This window comes from Podarcis liolepis (assembly GCF_965112155.1).
Source record: "Podarcis liolepis genome assembly, chromosome: 8".
Lineage (NCBI taxonomy): Eukaryota > Metazoa > Chordata > Lepidosauria > Squamata > Lacertidae > Podarcis > Podarcis liolepis.
The window spans coordinates 80,002,476-80,022,522 of record NC_139560.1 but is presented as its reverse complement, the minus strand read 5'-3'; the positions used below and the strand labels follow the sequence as shown (position 1 = coordinate 80,022,522).

The window sequence follows — 20,047 nt, the reverse complement described above, 5'->3', positions numbered from 1 at the left end:
AGGCGGGGAATCCTGTGCAGGCTAGGATTCCTCAGGTTCAGCCTCTGAATCCGATTCCCAGGCCATCACAGGCATTGGCCACTGGGTTTTCGCCTTCCTCTTAGCAATCGGCACAACTTTGTAAGGTTTGGCGGTTAGGCATTGTGGGGGAGGTGAGGTTGGCCATCGCCTGCCCCTCCACATCCAAGGGTATTCTGTTAAAGAAATCTGGGGCCTGGATCCTGTCCCAAGTCTGCTTGAGGGGCTAGGGCCATGCCAGGCCTCTGGGAACACCGAGGAGAGCTGCAGGCGGGTTCCCCCGATGTGGCTTCCTCTTTGGGTGGTTTACCCTTTCATGACTCCCTGCAAGGTGGGCAGGAGTCAGATATTGTCTATTGCCAATGCCTAAGCCAATACCACTCACATTTGCTGTAATCAATAAAGTTGTGGTCTAAATTTTGCCTATTAACCCTAAACCAAAATTCTGTGTCAGTGTGAATTTATTTCTTATGGAGGGCTGGCTTGGGGCCTTGACACGCAATTCTCTTAGAGCAGGGTAGAGAACATGTGGCTCTTCAGAAGTTATTAGACTCCTCCTACCATAAATGCCAAGACGCGGGTCTTGTGGGTTAAACCACAGAGCCTGGGACTTGCCAATCAGAAGGTCGGTGGTTTGAATCCCCACGACGGGGTGAGCTCCCGTTGCTCGGTCCTTGCTCCTGCCAACCTAGCAGTTCAAAAGCATGTCAAAGTGCAAGTAGATAAATAGGTACCACTCTGGCGGGAAGGTACCGGTAAATGGTGTTTCCGTGCGCTGCTCTGGTTCACCAGAAGCGGCTTAGTCATGCTGGCCACATGACCCAGAAGCTGTACGCTGGCTCCCTCGGCCAGTAAAGCGAGATGAGCCCCACAACCCCAGAGTCGGTCATGACTGGACCTAATGGTCAGGGGTCCCTTTACCTTTACCTTACCATAAACACCAGCTAATGGTCAGGGATTATGGTAGTTCATCATCATTAGGGGGTCACACTCCTGTCTTACAGACCCCACTGGAAGAAAATGTTGTGTCTGTTCTAGTTAATATTTTCCAAAATCAGCAGTTAGGAAAACCTTTGGGGTCATATTTTAAGAACAGCTTTTATGGAATTGTATTTTATGAACAGCTTTTATGAACCATTTCCTTGAGTCATCTGAAGCAAAATGTTCTGCAGCCAACCTCTCACTACCCAATGGTGCTGTGATGTCATCATGTCCACTGCATGATCGTTGACCCATATGACTAATCCAGGAAGAGAGAAGAAACAAGCTGACCTGAAAGAGAGAGAAAAATAAATTGTGCAAAATTCACACAATCTTAGTTATAGGGGACAGTGTGCTACCCCAATGAAATTGCTAGTTTCTACCCAGCGTTTAAACTGAAGAATACTTAGCACAGTTTTGATATGCAAATTATGTAGATACTTCTACTCTTAAATGGGTCATACTTCACTTGGATCAAGACAAAATACACTCTGATTTCTATAATTGGCATTATCTTCAGTTCAGGACCAAGCTATAAGGGTTTACCATTACAGTGGTACCTCGGGTTACAGATGATTCAGGTTACAGATGCTTTAGGTTACAGACTCCGCTAACCCAGAAATATTACCTCAAGTTAAGAACTTTGCTTCAGGATGAGAATAGAAATCGTGCGGCAGCGGCAGCTGGAGGCCCCATTAGCTAAAGCAGAACCTCAGGTTAGGAACAGTTTCAGGTTAAGAACGGACCTCCAGAACAAATTACATTCTTAACCCAAGGTACTACTGTATAGTAAACTGGGTGTTATTAATACCCTTAAATAGCTCATGCGAATCTTGATAAAATGCTAACTCAAAGTTCAGAACTAAGGTTATTTCATATATAATGGAAAATATCAGTGCTTGCGGATAAGACTAATGATTCAGAATCTATGCATCTAATGGAAGACATCCAAACCAGATTACTAACTCCTATATGCCTAGTTTTATGGTTATATGACTGAACCACTTCACCCTGCACTTGGTGACTCAGATTCAAATATGTCATCTCCCACCTGCAGTCTCAAATGGAGCAAGCCAAATGCTAGTTTAACAGTGAGAACTAATCCATGGAGGCAAGGATGAAGTGATCGTGACTTGAAAAAGCAAGGACTTTTAAAAGAATAAATTTGAATATAACTTAACTACACTACACTTTCATACGTCATTAGGCTAATACTCTGCTTAAATATGGTTATCCATCATTTCCTGATTAAAACTTTTATGCTCAGTAACATATGCTTATGTGAAGCCAATACGTCCCCCCATTATTTATGCCATCGATTTTTTGAAAAATATATATAGAGAGAGATATTCATTTGAGAAATTACTGTGCTTGCTGCAATCCTAATCCCAAATGGTGAGACTCCAATTACATATAATACTTCAGGATAGCTGCTTGGTTAAACCAACCTGCCTTGTTGATCCCACACTTAAGTCACAAATGAGTTTCCTGGATCATTTTCTTTTACTTTTCTATATGGTCTGACTTTCCAGGCAGCTATCACAAAGTTCCTCCCACCACCAATACTTGGCCCCTTTGAAACAGAACATAATACACCCTTTTTATTTATTCATTTTTAACCATCAAAATTGCGGCTCGGTAGCTTTGATGTGCCCCATACCCAGGATAAAGACTCTGAACATGGCTATGGTAAAAGGACATATTTATGAAAATATAACGAAGACAACATGTGCCAAGCCAAACAAAATCTTGTGCCTCCTTCATCCAAGCTATTGTGAAGGGAGGCAAAACCATTTCCTCATAAATGAAGCCCTAGGTGTTTGACCTGACAGGTGCCAGCCCCAGCCCCAGCCCCAGCCCCAGCCCCAACCTGGTACTCAATGATCATCAGCTGGCACCTGACAGGCTCCAAGATCATCGCGCCAAGCATCCCCTTCCTCAGCCGGTCAACAATAGGGGTTGGTTAGTGGAGTAAGGTCTACCCAACACGCCTCAGACTGCTGGTCATTATCTAAACCTCTTACCTGCCCACACTAAATGCCAATAAACCAACCAGCCACATTAAGCACTATACATAAACTCCACCACAAGGCAATCAAAACCCATGCCTTTGCTTCTGAGCCAACACTCAAACCACTGCTGGCACTAGATCTCATATTGATTGATACCATCTCCCTGCAAATTCCTAACAAGAATCCCAGCATTTAAATTTAGAGCTCAGCTTCATCTCAGAACACAATTGCCATGGGTACCACGCTGTTCTGTAACCAATCTTTGAGCAGATAGGAACATAATAGGTAGAGGTAAAGGATCCCTGGACAGTTAAGTCCAGTTGAAATTGACTATGGGGTGCGGTGCTCATCTCTGCTTTCAGGCCAAGGGATCCAGCGTTTGTCTGCAGACAGCTTTTATGGGTCATGTGGCCAGCATGACGAAACCACTTCTGCTGCAACGGGACACCATGACAAGTGCCAGAGTGCGTGGAAACGCCATTTACCTTTCCACTGCAGTTGTACTTATTTATCTACTTGCGTTGGTATGCTTTCGAACTGCTAGGTTGGCAGGAGCTGGGACAGAGCGATGGGAGCTCACCCCATCACACAGATTTGAACTGCCAGCCTTACAATCAAAAGCCCAAGAGGCTCAGTGGTTTAGACCACAGCGCTACCCTATAGGAACATAATAACCACTGGAAGATAGGACCAAACCACTGACATGAATGTGGGTCTCACTTCCCCCAGTGCAGGCGGCCTACCATTCAAGGAAATTTCAGTGACCACTCTGTACCACAGACTATACTGAAATGGTTTGGATAAGGAGTACTATCTCATAGGGCCTGGAGTTGATTCTCCATGATAAAATGATTTGGAGGAGCCTTGTTCTACATTATGCTGTTTAGAGAAGAAGAGAAGAAGAGTTTGGATTTGATATCCCGCCTTTCACTCCCCTTCAGGAGTCTCAAAGCGGCTAACATTCTCCTTTCCCTTCCTCCCCCACAACAAACACTCTGTGAGGTGAGTGGGGCTGAGAGACTTCACAGAAGTGTGACTGGCCCAAGGTCACCCAGCAGCTGCATGTGGAGGAGCGGAGACGCGAACCCGGTTCCCCAGATTACGAGACTACCGCTCTTAACCACTACACCACACTGGCTCTCTAATTATTGTGATTAGATCACAGGGAGCATGGTGTAGAGCCTTTTCCATTATAGTAGCCAGTGTCATCCTGGTGTCTGATAAGCACTTCTTCATACATTCGACAGGTGCTACACAGCAGCACTTTCCATGAAGAAAATTCATAACATGTTAAGCAGACCTGCAAAGTGTGTGGTGATTCTGAGCTGGCAGTCCTACCGCTCAAGCAGAAAACCCATTCAGCTCCTGGTTGCAACAGGAGTTGGCTAGGTCTTCATGAGATGGATGTGAATAAAGCCGTGTTTATGATGTCTTGGCTATGTTCTGCTTCCTTGGCAGCAGCGGCAGCAGCTAGGAAGTTTCAAAAGAAGCAACTGAATAGATTTTTTAAAGGCTGTTTGATTAGCTTTGATTGACTTTCATCGTGCATTCTCTCTATTCTTCTCCTGATCAACTGACTATTAAATCTAAAGAGACAAGCGGCAAAAACATATCAGATCCTAGATCCATTATATTTGTTGAGGTCATTAGAGAGATGAGCATATTAAGCAGACCAATAACTCTTAGGTCCATCCATTTCCGTTCAGCTATTTTAATTTGCCAGCGTATCTTAGCATGGGAGGCTACGGGTTTTGGATTCCTGCATTGATTCCCATTTAGATGTAAGATAATCTCAAAAGTCACTATGGAGAGTCAATGCATTCTACAGTGCAGGGATGGGCAACATCCAACGTATGAGCTGAATTAAGTCCACCAGGCCGCTCCAAATGGCAGCATTTTTACTCATGGGACCCTGAATTTTGAACATATTATGGCAGGTGTTACACTGGCTGCCAGTGTGTTTTCAGGCCCAATGCAAAGTGTTGTCTGTAACCTATAAAACATTATAGGATTTGGACCCCAGTACGCAGGTGGCACTGTGGGTTAAACCACAGAGCCTAGGACTTGCTGATCAGAAGGTTGGCGGTTCAAATCCCCGCGACGGGGTGAGCTCCCGTGGCTCGGTCCCTGCTCCTGCCAGCCTAGCAATTCGAAAGCACGTCAAAGTGCAAGTAAATAGGTACCGCTAAATGGCGTTTCTGTGCGCTGCTCTGGTTCACCAGAAGCGACTTAGTCATGCTGGCCACATGACCCGGAAGCTGCACGCCGGTTCCCTCGGCCAATAAAGCGAGATGAGCACCGCAACCCCAGAGTCGGTCATAACATACATAAAATGTTTATTCGGCTTTACGCCCACCATAAAACACAACACAACAAAACAAATCGAGTCAGTCATGACTGGACCTAATGGTCAGGGGTCCCTTTACTTTACCTGAATGAAAATCAATTGGTTATTATTATTATTATTATTATTATTATTAAATTCCACCATTTGTATTTTATGACCCCAGGGCAGGTTACGCTATAAATATATTAAACAATCCATAAAATACATAATTCATTGTAAGTATTACTTGACTACCCAGGCCTTAAGATCATCTACAGAGCCCTTCTCACAGTGCCTCCTCTGTCACAAATGTGAAATGTGTCAACAAGAAAAAGGGGTGGCTCCCTGCCTATGCAACACTCTCCCCCAGGGAAATTTACTTGGTATCTTCTGTACAATCCTTTCAGCGTTATGCAGAGACAGTCCCCACCCCACCCCCCATACAAGTGTGTGTGTGTTAGTAATTTTCAGTTTTCACAGGGGGGAGGATTTTAGGGTTTACAGCTAACATCTCCCTCTCAATGACAGTTTTATCGGGGTTGCTATTGTTGTTTCTAGTACAGGGAAGCATTCCCTCCCCCAATCTATTGTTTTGTGTAATGGATGGGAGGGTCATTGATGTTTTTATATGAGATGTAATTGTATTTGTGTATTTTAAATCATCTTTCTTATTTGTATGTCGCCTAGAGGCTTCTGTGTAGGCGATGCACAAATCGAATAAATCATCATTATCCTGCTAAGAACAACTGTGCTTGCAGTTCTCCAGTTTCATGGAGAACCAGCTCTCAGATGAAGCAGAAGTGTACAAAAGCCCCTTCAAACAAGTAGCCCTAGAAGATAGATAGATGATAGATAGATGATAGATAGATAGATGATAGATAGATAGATAGATAGATAGATAGATAGATAGATAGATAGATAGATACAGTGGTGCCTCGCAAGACGAAATTAATTCGTTCCGCAAGTTTTTTCTTCTTGCGAGTTTTTCGTCTTGCGATGCACGGTTTCCCATAGGAATGCATTGAAAATCAATTAATGCGTTCCTATGGAAACCGCCTTCAGACCAGGTCCGGGGACAGTCTGTCCCCCGACCTCTTCTGAAGGCTGGGGGGGGGGGACAAGGGCTTTTCTTCCCACCCCCAGCATTTTAAAAAACCCCGGGACAGCGGAGGACTTCTCCGCTGTCCGGGGCGATCTTAAAATGCTGGCGGGCGGCATTTTAAAATCGCCCGGGACAGCGGAGGACTTCTCCGCTGTCCGGGGCGATGTAAAAGCCCCTGGGAAGGCAGGCAGGGGGGACAAAGACTTTTGCCCCCCGCCCGCCTTCAGAAGAGGTCCTGGACCTCTTCTGAAGGTGGGTGGGGGGCGAAAGTCTTTGCTCCCCCCCGCCTGCCTTCAAAAGCCGTCCGGGACAGCAGAGAAACGCGCTGTCTTTCTCCGCTCTCCCGGGAAGGCAGGCAGGGGGGAGCAAAGACTTTCACCCCCCGCCCACCTTCAGAAGAGGTCCAGGACCTCTTCTGAAGGCGGGCGGGGGGCGAAAGTCTTTGCCTCCCCCCCGCCTGCCTTCAAAAGCCATCCGGGACAGCGGAGAAACGCGCTGTCTTTCTCCGCTCTCCCAGGAAGGCAGGCAGGGGGGAGCAAAGACTTTCGCCCCCCGCCCGCCTTCAGAAGAGGTCCAGGACCTCTTCTGAAGGCGGGGGGGGGCGAAAGTCTTTGCCTCCCCCCCCGCCTGCCTTCAAAAGCTGTCCGCGATAGCGGGAAGCGCTTCCCTGCTATCCCGGACTGCTTTTAAAATGCTGGTGGTGGGGAGCAAAGCCTTTCGGCCCCCGCCGGCCTTCCTGGACCTCTTCTGAAGGCTGGAGGGGGGGAAAGGCTTTGCTCCCCACCACCAGCATTTAAAAGAGGTCCCCGGAGATTTCCCTATGGGCTTTCTTCTTGCGAAGCAAGCCCATAGGGAAATTCGTCTTGCGAAGCGCCTCCAAAACAGAAAACCCTTTCGTCTTGCGGGTTTTCCGTCTTGCGAGGCATTCGTCTTGCGAGGTACCACTGTAGATAGTAAATATATGATACTTTATTCACAATATATGAAAAACAAGTGAATTGCACACTCCTTAGAATTATTCCATCTAGAATGTTCTTAAAACTGTCAGATATGCTCACAACATTCATTTGAAATCCCAACTGTGTTATAAAGAAAGGTGGAAGTGGAAACATTTAACTAAGCAGTTCCAAATCTATTCCATCTCCCTCCCTCTCTCTCTCTCTCTCTCTCTCTCTCTCTCTCTCTCTCTCTGTGTGTGTGTGTGTGTGTGTGTGCAAAAGCCACAGCCAATACGGCTTGTATATTGCCCTCTGCTTTCCCCCCCTAAATTAGTCACACAGGGGCTCTCACCCAATCAAGGGTCATAATCTGTTCAGCCTATCAGATGACATTGATTTGGCCAAGTGACAGTAAAGGAGGATCCAAAGAAACAGGCAAACCCATTGAAACAAAAAGCCAGTCTTCAGAATTGCCCAAAGTGTTTGCTAAAGAATAGTTTCAGCTACACTAAATGATATGAATGAATGAATGAGCCCCCAGTCTTTCTAGATGCCCTTTAAAAATTCCACAATGCTCTACTAGGTTAAATGCTAAGCATGTTAGAGAGAAATGTTTGTTGGAGGGGTTGGAAAAATGGTTCACACATCTCTTCCCAAACTCAGGGCAAGCAAAGATCATGCCTCCATGAGTGAAAGATTGTGGTTCACTGTCTCCATTTGTCATCCTACTTTATCCTAGTCTTAAATTAATCCATTAGGCTTCAGCATATCCCAAGATAGGACAAGTGCTGGATGAGCCACAGCTAGAAGAGCATCCGAGAACGATATCTCAATAGAACAGCATTCCCTTGTGACGCATTTAAAGTGGTTGTCTAGGCAGCTGGGCTGCCCATGTAGCAATGTTATATCCAGCATTGCAAAAATATTTATAACATGTTGAGTCATTAAGGGCTGGGCTGCACGAATTAATTTATATGATCTGTCATAGCATTATGTAACTGTTTGACAATGGACCTACGCCTTCCTCCTCGAAATTGCTGAGCATCACTGTCACTGATTATTTGACCAATGGTGCACATGTACTTAACTGGGTGAGAATGGGTATAAAGTGGTACCTTGGGTTAAGAACTTAATTCGTTCCGGAGGTCTGTTCTTAACCTGAAACTGTTCTTGGGAGCCAGTGTGGTGTAGTGGTTAAGAGCGATAGACTCGTAATCTGGGGAACCGGGTTCGCTTCCCCGCTCCTCCACATACAGCTGCTGGGTGACCTTGGGCCAGTCACACTTCTCTGAAGTCTCTCAGCCTCACTCACCTCACAGAGTGTTTGTTGTGGGGGAGGAAGGGAAAGGAGAATGTTAGCCGCTTTGAGACTCCCTAGGGTAGTGATAAAGCGGGATATCAAATCCAAACTCCTCTTCTTCTTCTTCTTCTTCTTCTTCTTCTTCTTCTTCTTCTTCTTCTTCTTCAAATAATATCTATTACTTTTCCAACAGTTTAAACACTACAAAAAAGAAGGGGGGAAAAGAAAAAGAAAAAAACAATACAATACAATACCAGAACACTACATAACACTTAACACATTAAATTAACAAAACAAAGCAAAAAACACATCAAACAACATCAAATCAACATTAAACAATTTCAATATCTTATCTTTCATTCACTTCTTTCAACGACCTCCTCACACCTCCCTTTTTGTATTCCACTTCTGTTAATTGTTTCAGCAATTCCTTTCCATCTTCCTCTGTTTTCTATCCTATAATTATCTTAACACATTCTAACCTTATTTTTTCCTTTAATTCTCTATTAATTTTATCCCTATAACATTTTATCCCTTATAACATTTCTACTAAAGCCATATAACTTCATTCCAACATTTTTCTAACATTCCTTAATTTTACAATATTTCTGTAAATAGTCTTTAAACTTTTTCCAGTCTTCTTCCACCGACTCTTCTCCCTGGTCTCAGATTCTGCCAGTCATTTCCGCCAGTTCCATATAGTCCATCAACTTCATCTGCCATTCTTCCCGGGTGGGTAAATCTTGTGTCTTCCAATACTTCGCGATAAGTATTCTTGCTGCTGTTGTTGCATACATAAAAAGAGTTCTATCCTTCTTTTGCACCATTTGGCCGACCATGCCCAGGAGAAAGGCCTCTGGTTTCTTCAGAAAATATATTTAAATATCTTTTTCATTTCATTATAAATCATCTCCCAGAATGTCTTAATCCTTGAGCATGTCCACCAAAGGTGAAAGAATGTACCTTCAGTCTCATTGCATTTCCAACATTTATTATCGGGCAAATGGTAAATTTTTGCAAGCTTGACTGGTGTCATGTACCACCTATAAATCATTTTCATTAAATTTTCTCTTAGGGCATTACATGCCGTGAATTTCATACCTGTGGTCCATAACTGTTCCCAGTCAGCCATCATTATGTTATGTCCAACATCTTGTGCCCATTTAATCATAGCAGATTTCACCGTTTCATCCTGAGTGTTCCATTTCAACAGCAAGTTATACATTCTTGACAAATTCTTAATTTTTGGATCTAACAACTCTGTTTCCAATTTTCTTCTTCTTCTTCTTCTTCTTAACCTGAAGCACCACTTTCGCTAATGGGGCCTCCCGCTGCCACTGCACCGCCAGAGCACGATTTCTGTTCTTATCCTGAAGCAAAGTTCTTAATCCAAGGTACTATTTCTGGGCTAGTGGAGTCTGTAACCTGAAGCGGCCGTAACCTGCAGCATCTGTAACCCAAGGTACCACTGTATCTTGCCTTTGGGTTTCAGTATATGGAGAACACAAACTCACTGGTCATCATTTTGGATGGGATTGTTAGGGACGACTTTGGGAGCAAGCGCCTGGAGTAGTAAAGTTAGGGTTTCAATTTCTGAAATATAAACCCGAGCTATTATTGGCAGTGTTATCAGTCTGACAACCTGAAGAAGGAGAATCTGGTCAGCTATTACATTTTTAATTCTAGGTATTTTAAGCAGCCATTGAGGGATTTTAAAAAAGGGGGGAAGTTGGCTTTTATAGCAGAACAATTATTTTCAGGAATATGCCTGAATGTCAGCTAATAACACTGCCGGTAAAAACTCAGGTCTAGACAGTGCTCTGTCAAGCACTTGCAGTTTACTCTTCCATCTGCAGAAACCCAAGAGCCAAAGTTAATTCTGTACACGTTGCTTTCCTAAACACTGGGAGATCATCTTGGCACGCCATTTTGCCTGTGGGAACCAGGCAATGGATTCTTGCCACTGAGCAAATTGTCACAACCGCATTATCTCCTGATAACACAAGGCAGCACAGCTTATGTCATTCAGATGGGCACCCAGAATATTCTATGTAAAGGCTTAAATTGAATAATTCCCCTCCAAGGTACAGCATTTCATCGTGTTATTACCTTTGCTATTCACTCTTATCACGGAAGCATTTCCCTGCAGCTCTTCTTAAGATGCACCCATTCTAGGATAGCTTGAATGCGCACAAGTGATGCAGTTTCCATTTAGTGTGTTCATTCATCCACCACAATTACTTCTAAGCAGTCCTAAGAATTATTCAACAAAAAATTGTGTTATTGAAAGTGAGAGAGAGAGACAGAGAACGATTGGTCTGCCGGGAAGCTGTTAATGGAACACCCTTTCCTAACTACATCATTAGCTCGATTGGGAATGAATACCCATTTTCCAGGCAAAGTTCTCTCTTTTGTTTGAGAAAGAAAAGTAATTTACAACACAATTCTCTGCATGTCTACTCAGAAAGAAGTCAGATTGAATGCACTAGGTCTTGCATCTGTGTAAATATGTTCAGCATTGCACTGTTAATTATTTAAAGCCACTTTGGCTGTCGGTTCTGCATTTTAACATTCCTACTTAAAGTTGGGAAATTTCACCAAACACATTCTGTTTATCTTAAGGCTGGTGTTCGTGTTAAAGCCACTTCTGAGCTGGAGAGGAGGTGGGGTTGTGGGCTTCACGCCCTCCCCACGTGCGCGGGGGCTGGCTTATAGCCCCTGCGAGACTGGGGGAATCCTCGGACGTGTCATCTCCTTTGCCAGCCAATCAGCTGGCCTGGGAGTCGTGGCCCACACTATTTAGGGCTGGCGCAGCCGAGGATTTCCCTCTTTCTTCACTCCAGCTGCCCCGGTTTCTTACCCTCCCACCCTTTAGGCTTGGCTCTCTGACATTGCTATGGACTTCGGTTGGTCGCCATTAAGGGGCCTGGTAGGAATTTTTTCCACTTGGCAAATTGGCACCAGCCATTTGGTTTTTCGCCTACCTCGTAGCAAATCATCACAACTTCCTCAGCATTGGCAGTTAGGCATTGGTGAGGGTATTGTTATGCAGATGAGAGGGGGGGAGGAAGCGCCATCACCTTCCCCCATATTGAAGGGGAGTCCGGTAAAGGATTCCGGGGGGCGTCGCCCTGTCTGAAGCCTATGGAGGTGTGGGCCTAAGGCACGTCCCCGAGCGGTGACCCCGGGGGAGCTGTTAGTTGATGTGCTTCAGCAGGACTCCCCCTACTGGTGGTTAACCCTTGCCGGTCTTCAAGCAATCAGGCTGAAGCCGGTTAGTCGATAGGACCAATGCCTAAGTCAATACCGCTCAATTCCTGTAATCAATAAAGTTGTGGCCTATTTTCGCCCATTAACCTAAAATGGTTAATGGTGTCTTGTGTCTTTATTTCCGATGGGGAGGTGGGAACTCAACATGCACTTGTGCAAATATAATGTTGCTCTGGTAGAATGTTTGGGGGGCTTTCGTTGCCTGCTAGAAAATCTCTAATGTGGACAATTTGAGAGGAAAAGCTTTTGTAATGTATCGTTTCCCTTTTTATTCTTCTTTTGTTATTGCTTACTTTTCATATTATCCCAGAAGAGAAGAGCTGAATAGAGCTCAAAATGTACATGGCTTCATGTTATTATTATTATTATTATTATGTAATCTATAGGGATGCATGAATCTGTCAAAGCTGGTTTCTCTCAGTTTCTCATTTTTCCATCCTCAACTTTAGTTTGCTGTATTCCATAACAGTTTGTGGTTCATATATATAACAACTTTCTTCCTGAAAATCTGCCAGCATTTTAGTGTGCATTTCTAATACACACATTTGATTTGTACAGGTAATTCTGCATAATATGCAAATATTTTCCTTTAATATGGTGCATTTTCTATGTTGTTGTCCCATAATATATGCATTTTAGAACACATTACTTAATTAGAGACGTAAAATTAAGAGACATAGCTGTGTTTAAGTCTGCATGGTCAGATTTCTGGAGGTATGAATTTCTCTTCCATCTCTTTAAATTCCTAAAAATTTGCCTTTGCCTTTAAATATTAGCCACACTAGTCATGGTAGAGAACAAAGAAAGGCATAGATAATAGGCTTGTTGATGCATACCTCTAGTTGAGGTAAAGGGACGTGGGTGGCGCTGTAGTTCAAACCACTAAGCCTCTTGGGGCTTGCCGATTGGAAGGTTGGCAGTTTGAATCCTCGCGACAGGGTGAGATCTCTTTGCTCTGTCCCAGCTCCTGCCAACCTAGCAGTTCGAAAGCATGCCAGTGCAAGTAGATAAATAGGTACCACTCCAGCAGGAAGGTAAACAGTGTGTTCCTGTGCTCTGGCTTTAGTCACGTTGTTCTGTTGCACCAGAAGTGGTTACGTCACGCCAGCCACATGACCCAGAAAGCTGTCTGTGGACAAACGCGGGTTCCCTCAGCCTGAAAAGCAAGATGAGCTCCACGACCCCATAGACATATTTGATTGGACTTAACCATCCAGGGGTCTTTTAACTTTTTACCTCTAGCCGACGAAGGAGCCATATGCGGAAACTGATGCGATTTCAGTTCCATCTGTAAATAGGAAAGTGTTATAACTTTCCTGTTCTTTTGACATCCTAATGCTAGTTTATGATTTTGTTTGCATGCTTTTGGGGGGGCAGGGTGGGAAACCATAAATAAATAAAGAAGCAAGCAAACTAAAGTCACATATCATTCACCTTGTGTGTACTAAAGGTAAAGGTAAAGGGACCAGTCGTGGCCGACTCTGGGGTTGCGGCGCTCATCTCACTTTATTGGCCAAGGGAGTCGGCGTACAGCTTCCAGGTCATGTGGCCAGCATGACTAAGCTGCTTCTGGCTAACCAGAGCAGCGCACTGAAACGCCGTTTACCTTCCCGCCAGAATGGTACCTATTTATTTACTTGCACTTTGACGTGCTTTCGAACTGCTAGATTGGCAGGAGCAGGGACTGAGCAACGGGAGCTCACCCCATCGTGGGGATTTGAACCACCGACTTTCTGATCAGCAAGTCCTAGGCTCTGTGTGTACTATGCAACTTAAAATGTGTATCCCTTAGCCATTTTGCATTTACTAACTAGACGGCTCTGGAAAAGCCTGATTTGATCAGCCTAATGAATAAGTAAACCCTATTTGGAAAGAATGGCAGATGAAGATGATGGATTTTTCGGAGCTAGCCAACCTAACCGGAAGAGTCCCCGACCAGAAGGAGAAGGAATATCAGGAAAGAATGGAATAAATTTAATGATTTAGTTAAATTTGTTAAGTTAAATTAACCGGAAATAGCTTGCAGATACTTAATAGGCTTAGGATTTTATTTATGTTAAGTGATGAATTAATATGTTTAATTATATAAGGTGAAGATTTAAGGATGCTAATGTTTAAGTTAAATTTCATAAAAATTGGGATTCGGAAAACCGTTAAAAGAACATGCCATGAAATTCAACCAAGGGGAAGCGAGGAAGTCACTTAACAAAGTTAATAACTGTAATTTTCAATAAGGCTATGATTTATGTTTGTTATGTTTGTTTGTCTTGTGTGTTTGTGTGTTTGTTTGTTTATAATATTGTGAAAACCAATAAAAAAAATTTGGGGGGGGGAAGTAAACCCTATTTGAAAAATCAGTCTTCTGCAGCTCACCTTTTAGCAAGACTTCTGATGGTATCCTGCCAACCACTGCTGACATTCTCTTTAAACGTTTCTTGCATCAGGTTCCATAGCAGTCGCAACTTATCCCATGTCAAGGGCAGTAAATGCATCATTTTAAATATGTCTGAAACCTCTGCTAAATAACCATATCAGCATGAAGCTGATAAAACGGTGGGGTTTCCTCCCCGTCTTCCAAGATGTAATGTGCCTAGATGATGTGTCAAGATGAAGCTCTCCATGCTGAAGCAGAGCTTGCCACAAGGTGACAACAGAGTTCATCAAGCTGCAAATGGATTCAGTCTCTTCCTTTCCAAAGTATCTTTAGCGTTGAACACTATAGGAAACGTAGGGCTGCCATACGTCTGGATTTTCCCAGACATTACTGGGATTTCAAAGGTGTCATTGATGTCTGGGGGGAATTTCCAAAATGTGGTGCTTTGTCCTGGATCTTAGGCAAGTCAATCAAAAAATCATGTTTTGATTTCTTCGGGTTTTCCGGGGGGAAAATTGGGGCCTTCCTTTAAAAACTTCTGGGGTGTTCTGATTTTTCCTTTTTGAAACATGGCAACCCTAGGAAATGTATTTTGCAAATCTGTCTTTTGCAGTTCTCATGTCCTAAAACGTGATGGGTGGGTAGTCACGACTATAGTGAGAGGGTCACTTCCCCTCCAGCCTGAGAACTGATTTATTCTTCTTTCTTAGTGAAAAGTTGTTGCGATGGTGGTAAGCTGAAAATGCCTAGTCTGGAAAATGCCTAGTCTACCCACCTTGGAAGAATGGCAGATGAAGGTGATAGACTATATGGGATTGGTAGAAATGACTGGCAGAATCCGAGACCAGGGAAAAGAGACGGCGGAAGAAGATTGGAAGAAATTTAAGAACTATCTTAAGAAACATTGTAAAATTAATGAGTGTTAAAATGATGCGGCTTTAGAAATTAAGTGGATTACAGCTGTAAAGATTAAGTTAAAAGAAAAGAAAGGTTAACAACTAGATAAAATTAAGGGTGAGGATTTGCTGAACTAAATATTTGAAATTGGAATGCAGAAAGGGGAGGTATGAGGAGGTCGGTGAAGTAAGTTTTAAGAAAACAAGGATTTGAAATTATACTTGTTTTTTCTTGTTTGTGTTTCTTTGTATTGTTGTGTTTGATTATATAATTTGTGAAACTTTAATAAATATCTTATAAAAAAAGAAAAAGAAAAAGCCTAGTCTGGTCACTTTAATGGCAGCAGTGCACACTATGGCCCTGATCCAGGCACCGTAATGTGCAGCAAGGCATTCATAGCAGAGGGGCCATCTTGAGCAGAAGATGGGGGGGGGGCAATGACACATGCATGATGGGATGCTGGGAGGAGCCAAGGGGTGGAGCCAAAGGCAGCAGCAGCATGGCTACAATGGCTGCTGGCTCCTCCTCTCTGGAGGTTAGCCACCGCCTCTTCCTCCTACCACCACCACCAGCAGCCTGGGGCTGCTTCCCCCTTCCTTTCCCTCAGGATGAAGAGGAGCCAACAGCTACTGAAGCCACACCACATGCAGCTCCACACACAGCCTTGACTGCCCCCTGATTGTTCTCAATATTGGGGGGTGGTGGTCCGAATATTTTATTGGGGCATGGGCCCTTACAGTTGGCGTCTATGAATCAAAGCCCAGGACAACTTTTTGAGAAGAAGGAGGCACAGTCAGACTCTCCCCCATTGGTGGCGAGGTGGTGAGCTCTCCTCCATTGAAGGCAAGAAGCTGGGTGGTTGTCAGTCAGGAATGCTATAGCTCAACACTCTTTGACCTGGTATCTTTCATATGTTTTGGACTACAACTCCCATCAGCCCTAGCCAGCATGGCCTATGGGTTCCTCTTCTTTGGCAATCACTCGTGGCCAAGTAGGTTATCTTCCATGAACACAGTTTTAACAGTGAGTCCGTAAGTGACTGTGGAGGCCAATTCTGGATCCACACGTCCTTCCACAGTGGGGACAGAGGTTTCCGGGAGGGGGTTGATCACGGTGAGTGTTTGCCAAACGTGTCTTTCTCTTAGCACATTTCTCCCTTTTGTCCTGTGTTCAAGTGTCTTCAAAGCCCATGACACCTTTGGTAAAGGCTGTTCTCCAATTGGAGCGCTCGCAGGCCAGTGTTTCCCAGTTGTTGGTGTTTATACTACATTTCTTTAGATTTGCCTTGAGAGAGTCTTTAAACTTCTTTTGTTGACCATCAGCATTACACTTTCCATTTTTAAGTTTGGAATAGAATAGTTGCCTTGGAAGATGATAATCAGGCATCCACACCACATGACCAGTCCAACGAAGTTCATGTTGAAGAATCATTGCATCCCTATGGGTAGGGATGACTGAAATTGTAGTCTAAACCATCTGTAGGGCATGAGGTTGAGGAAGGCTTACATTGCAGATCCTACACTGGGCTGGGTGGCTTCCAAGGTCTCCTCCACGATTCTATAGCTCGGGTCATGTGTAATTTCAGCCTTGCAGTTGGAGGTGTGAATTGACTCAGTTGAAAGGTTTGGGGTGGTGTCAGGTGCTGTGACTGTTCCAACTGTGACAGACCAGCCATACTATGACATTTTTTGATATTAGAATCAATATATGATGACCATGCATGTGTGAACCAGCAATAGTTGAAGAAACATTCCTATTATTTACATGTTGCTCATTATGTGTATAGCAAATGTGTGTAGCAAAAACTGAATTCAGGTGCAACTTTCTCAATTGCTTTTTCCCCACCAAAGAGCTTTGCAGCACCGAAGAATAGTATCTGCCAAATGGTGCCTTGTTTTTTCTTTTAACTTTCCCAGCATGACTCTCAGGGATGAAAAATAAATACATTTCAAACAAGAAGTCCCATGAAAATCCTAAGAATTACAAGCCGCGGTTATGAAAATTATTGTGTATTTTTCAATAAACCCCAAGTATGTAAAGGGCATATTTCAAATACCACAGCTAAAGTACATAAAGCTATACAGGTTAGACCTTCAGCTGCTGTAATTCATCATAGCTTTATTGACTTCTGTGGCCAAGCGGCTGAATATATCTTTTGTAACAGTATATAACTTGCTTCTTAAAACTTCTTCAGTCCCATTTGCTTCCTATTGAATTAGTTATATGCTTTGGTTTCGGAAATGCACGTTGCAGCTAAGGTGAACTATTGAGGCCATTTCACGAGGCTGCATAGCTCTCTGCAAATACAATAACCAAACACAGAAAGCATTTTAAAAGCTCGCTTTTGCTGGGGCAGATCATTAGTGCCTCCCTTCCAGAAGTATGGATGAAAGAGAGTCTTCTCAAAACTGGGCAAGGGCTGAGTGCTTTGCATGCAGAAGGTTCCTAGCATCTCCCGGCAGCGCTGAAAATGTTCATTGTCCGAAACCTTGGAGAGACACTGCTAATTGGTGTCACAGAGCATGCCAATCAGTAATCACACAGTCCACAGAGGTAACTCTTTATTAGCAAAAACACAAACTCATAGACTTTCAGGGACTCAGCTCCCCTCCCCCCTTGGCAGTACATAAACAGAACAAAGCGAAAGGAGTCTCTTACCAGTTAGAGATTTTAATGATCACAGCGAGAGAACAAAGAAACCATTCCTAGGAATGAAGGTGCTCTCAATTAAGGATTTCACCCACTTCCTCCCTTGTCACCCACGTCACTTCCGCATCTTGCAACCTGATCTCGCAACCACTGTGCTTTCTGTGCTGCCACCTTATCTGCTCTCCTTGACCTTGGGCTGAGCGGATGGACACTTTCCAGCAAAAGTGAGTCTGCTAACTCTCTCTCTCCCAGTTCTTCTTCTCCTAGCTGTTTACCACCCACTTCTTCCCAACTTCTGTCTTCTGAACTATGTCCCTCTGCAAACCACTGTTCCAAATCTATACTGTCCCACTGCTCCTGGGAAGATTCAGGATCCTGCTCAGGAGCAGGGGGGGGAGGGGAAGTCTCCCACCATTCAACCGCAGTGCAGCCCTCCTCAGCACGGTCCCTGACACCTAATGAGAACAGCAGCTCACTTCTGGTGGGTCTTCCTCCATGAAATCAGTTGCTTGGCCCTCATTCTCCTTGACCTCTCTACTGCCTTTGATACACTTGATCTCCCTCTCTTCCCCTTCCTCCCACCCACCCTCTCTCCAGCTTACATCCAAAATCTCTATTATTCTGTGTATGGTGCTATTACAATTTCTTGGAAAAGAATATGTAAGGAAAACAATTAAAAATTCACTTGGAAACAAAATCTCTATTATTCTGTCCTTAGATGCTTCTTTTCCTACCCCTCTAATTAGGAGCCTTTCTGTGAAGCTCTGTCCCTGCTTTCTCTCTTTTTACTGGACCAAGCAGAAGTTAAGGGTGGGGTGGGGTGGAGCTGTCTTCCTGACACTGGTGTCACTACAGCTTACCTGGATGGGGGTGGGGCATGGTAGCAGCGAGTTTGGGGCTGTATGGATGCACAACGCGTAGGAACACCAGGTTGGCGCCATGGATTTCTTTCTTTGTCCTGGATTCTTCAGTACCCAACATCCATCATGCATGCAAAGTTTATTCTTGATATCTAGCTGTTTATAAAAGGGGAAGGTAACCTTATTTTTCTTTTCAAAAATTGTTTCATCCTCACCAGTCTTTCTTTGGACAGAAATCTAATAAAGTTTGTTTCAGAGAGAGAGAGAATGACTTTGTGGCTACTTTGACAGGTCGAGGTGCAGCTTAGCTTGTCAAAAACAGATGTACCTAGACACACCGTGTCAACTTTTGAGCTGGTTTTAATGTATGTCCAGAAATTATGACACCTGAGTTATCAAAAGGAGACAGTTTCAGAATTACCTGGTCTATTACTCAGTTGTACTTGAAACAGCAGCAGGGGGAAAATTAGCTATGCATCATCCACCTCTGTGATTTGCTTTCTCAGAACCAACACCTCCTCTTTGAAGTTTATTTTAAAAGAGCTTTAGGGTGACAACAGTTGGCAAATGGCTGTCTGATCTCATCATACCCAAAGTTAGGCGTAAGAGGATTGCAAATTCAGCTTTTACTGACATTGTGGACAACATTATTATTATTGGGAAGATCATTTTTGTCATTGAGAAAGTCATGGAAACATAAGAGCACATTTGCAATAGTGAAGTGACACTTTCCATTTACACATCAGCCAACAAAAAACTCTGTTTTACAGGCAGGAGAGGAGATTCTAAGTCTTAAGAAGCCTTATTCAGCATACACTTTGATAATAATTATGTCACAGCAGAGACCAATTTGACTGAGCTGGGCCCTCTGTCAGAGACCTGCTGCATACCCAATTGAGAATGTGGACCAACAGCCATCGTGGGAGGGCATGTTGCTCAGTTTCTCTCTTTTTCAGGTGGGCAAAATCCATACAGCCATGCAAGTATGTAAGGTGCATTCGTGTGAAGACATAATGTCAAGGCCTTTCCCTTCCAGGCAGGGCGCATCAGCGAAAGGTCACAACACCCAGTCTCTGCTTTTTAGGTAGGAAAATCAGCATTAGGTTACAATCACCAGTTTCTTTCCTTCGGACAAAATGTGCCAGCACAAGATCGCAGAAGCCAGGCTCTCCTCTTCTGGAAAGCAGCCTCAACAGAAGGTCACAGTGACCTTGGAAGTCACAATGGCAAGTCTCTCTTCTAGCAGCAGGCAGCATCAGAATTAGACAACAATGGCCAGTTTCTCCCCTTCAGGAAGGGGCGCATCAGCATGAGGTCACA

General features: G+C 44.0%; 1 long non-coding RNA gene across 1 annotated transcript; it reads right to left on the bottom strand.

Moving 5' to 3' along the window:
• Positions 1-1,036: 1,036 nt before the first annotated feature.
• Positions 1,037-19,998, bottom strand: LOC310714452. The gene is made up of 4 exons (XR_014529783.1): positions 19,842-19,998; positions 18,728-18,883; positions 10,787-10,930; positions 1,037-1,290 (listed from the first exon to the last, which is right to left on the bottom strand). It is a non-coding gene; the product is annotated as an uncharacterized lncRNA (long non-coding RNA).
• Positions 19,999-20,047: the final 49 nt, after the last annotated feature.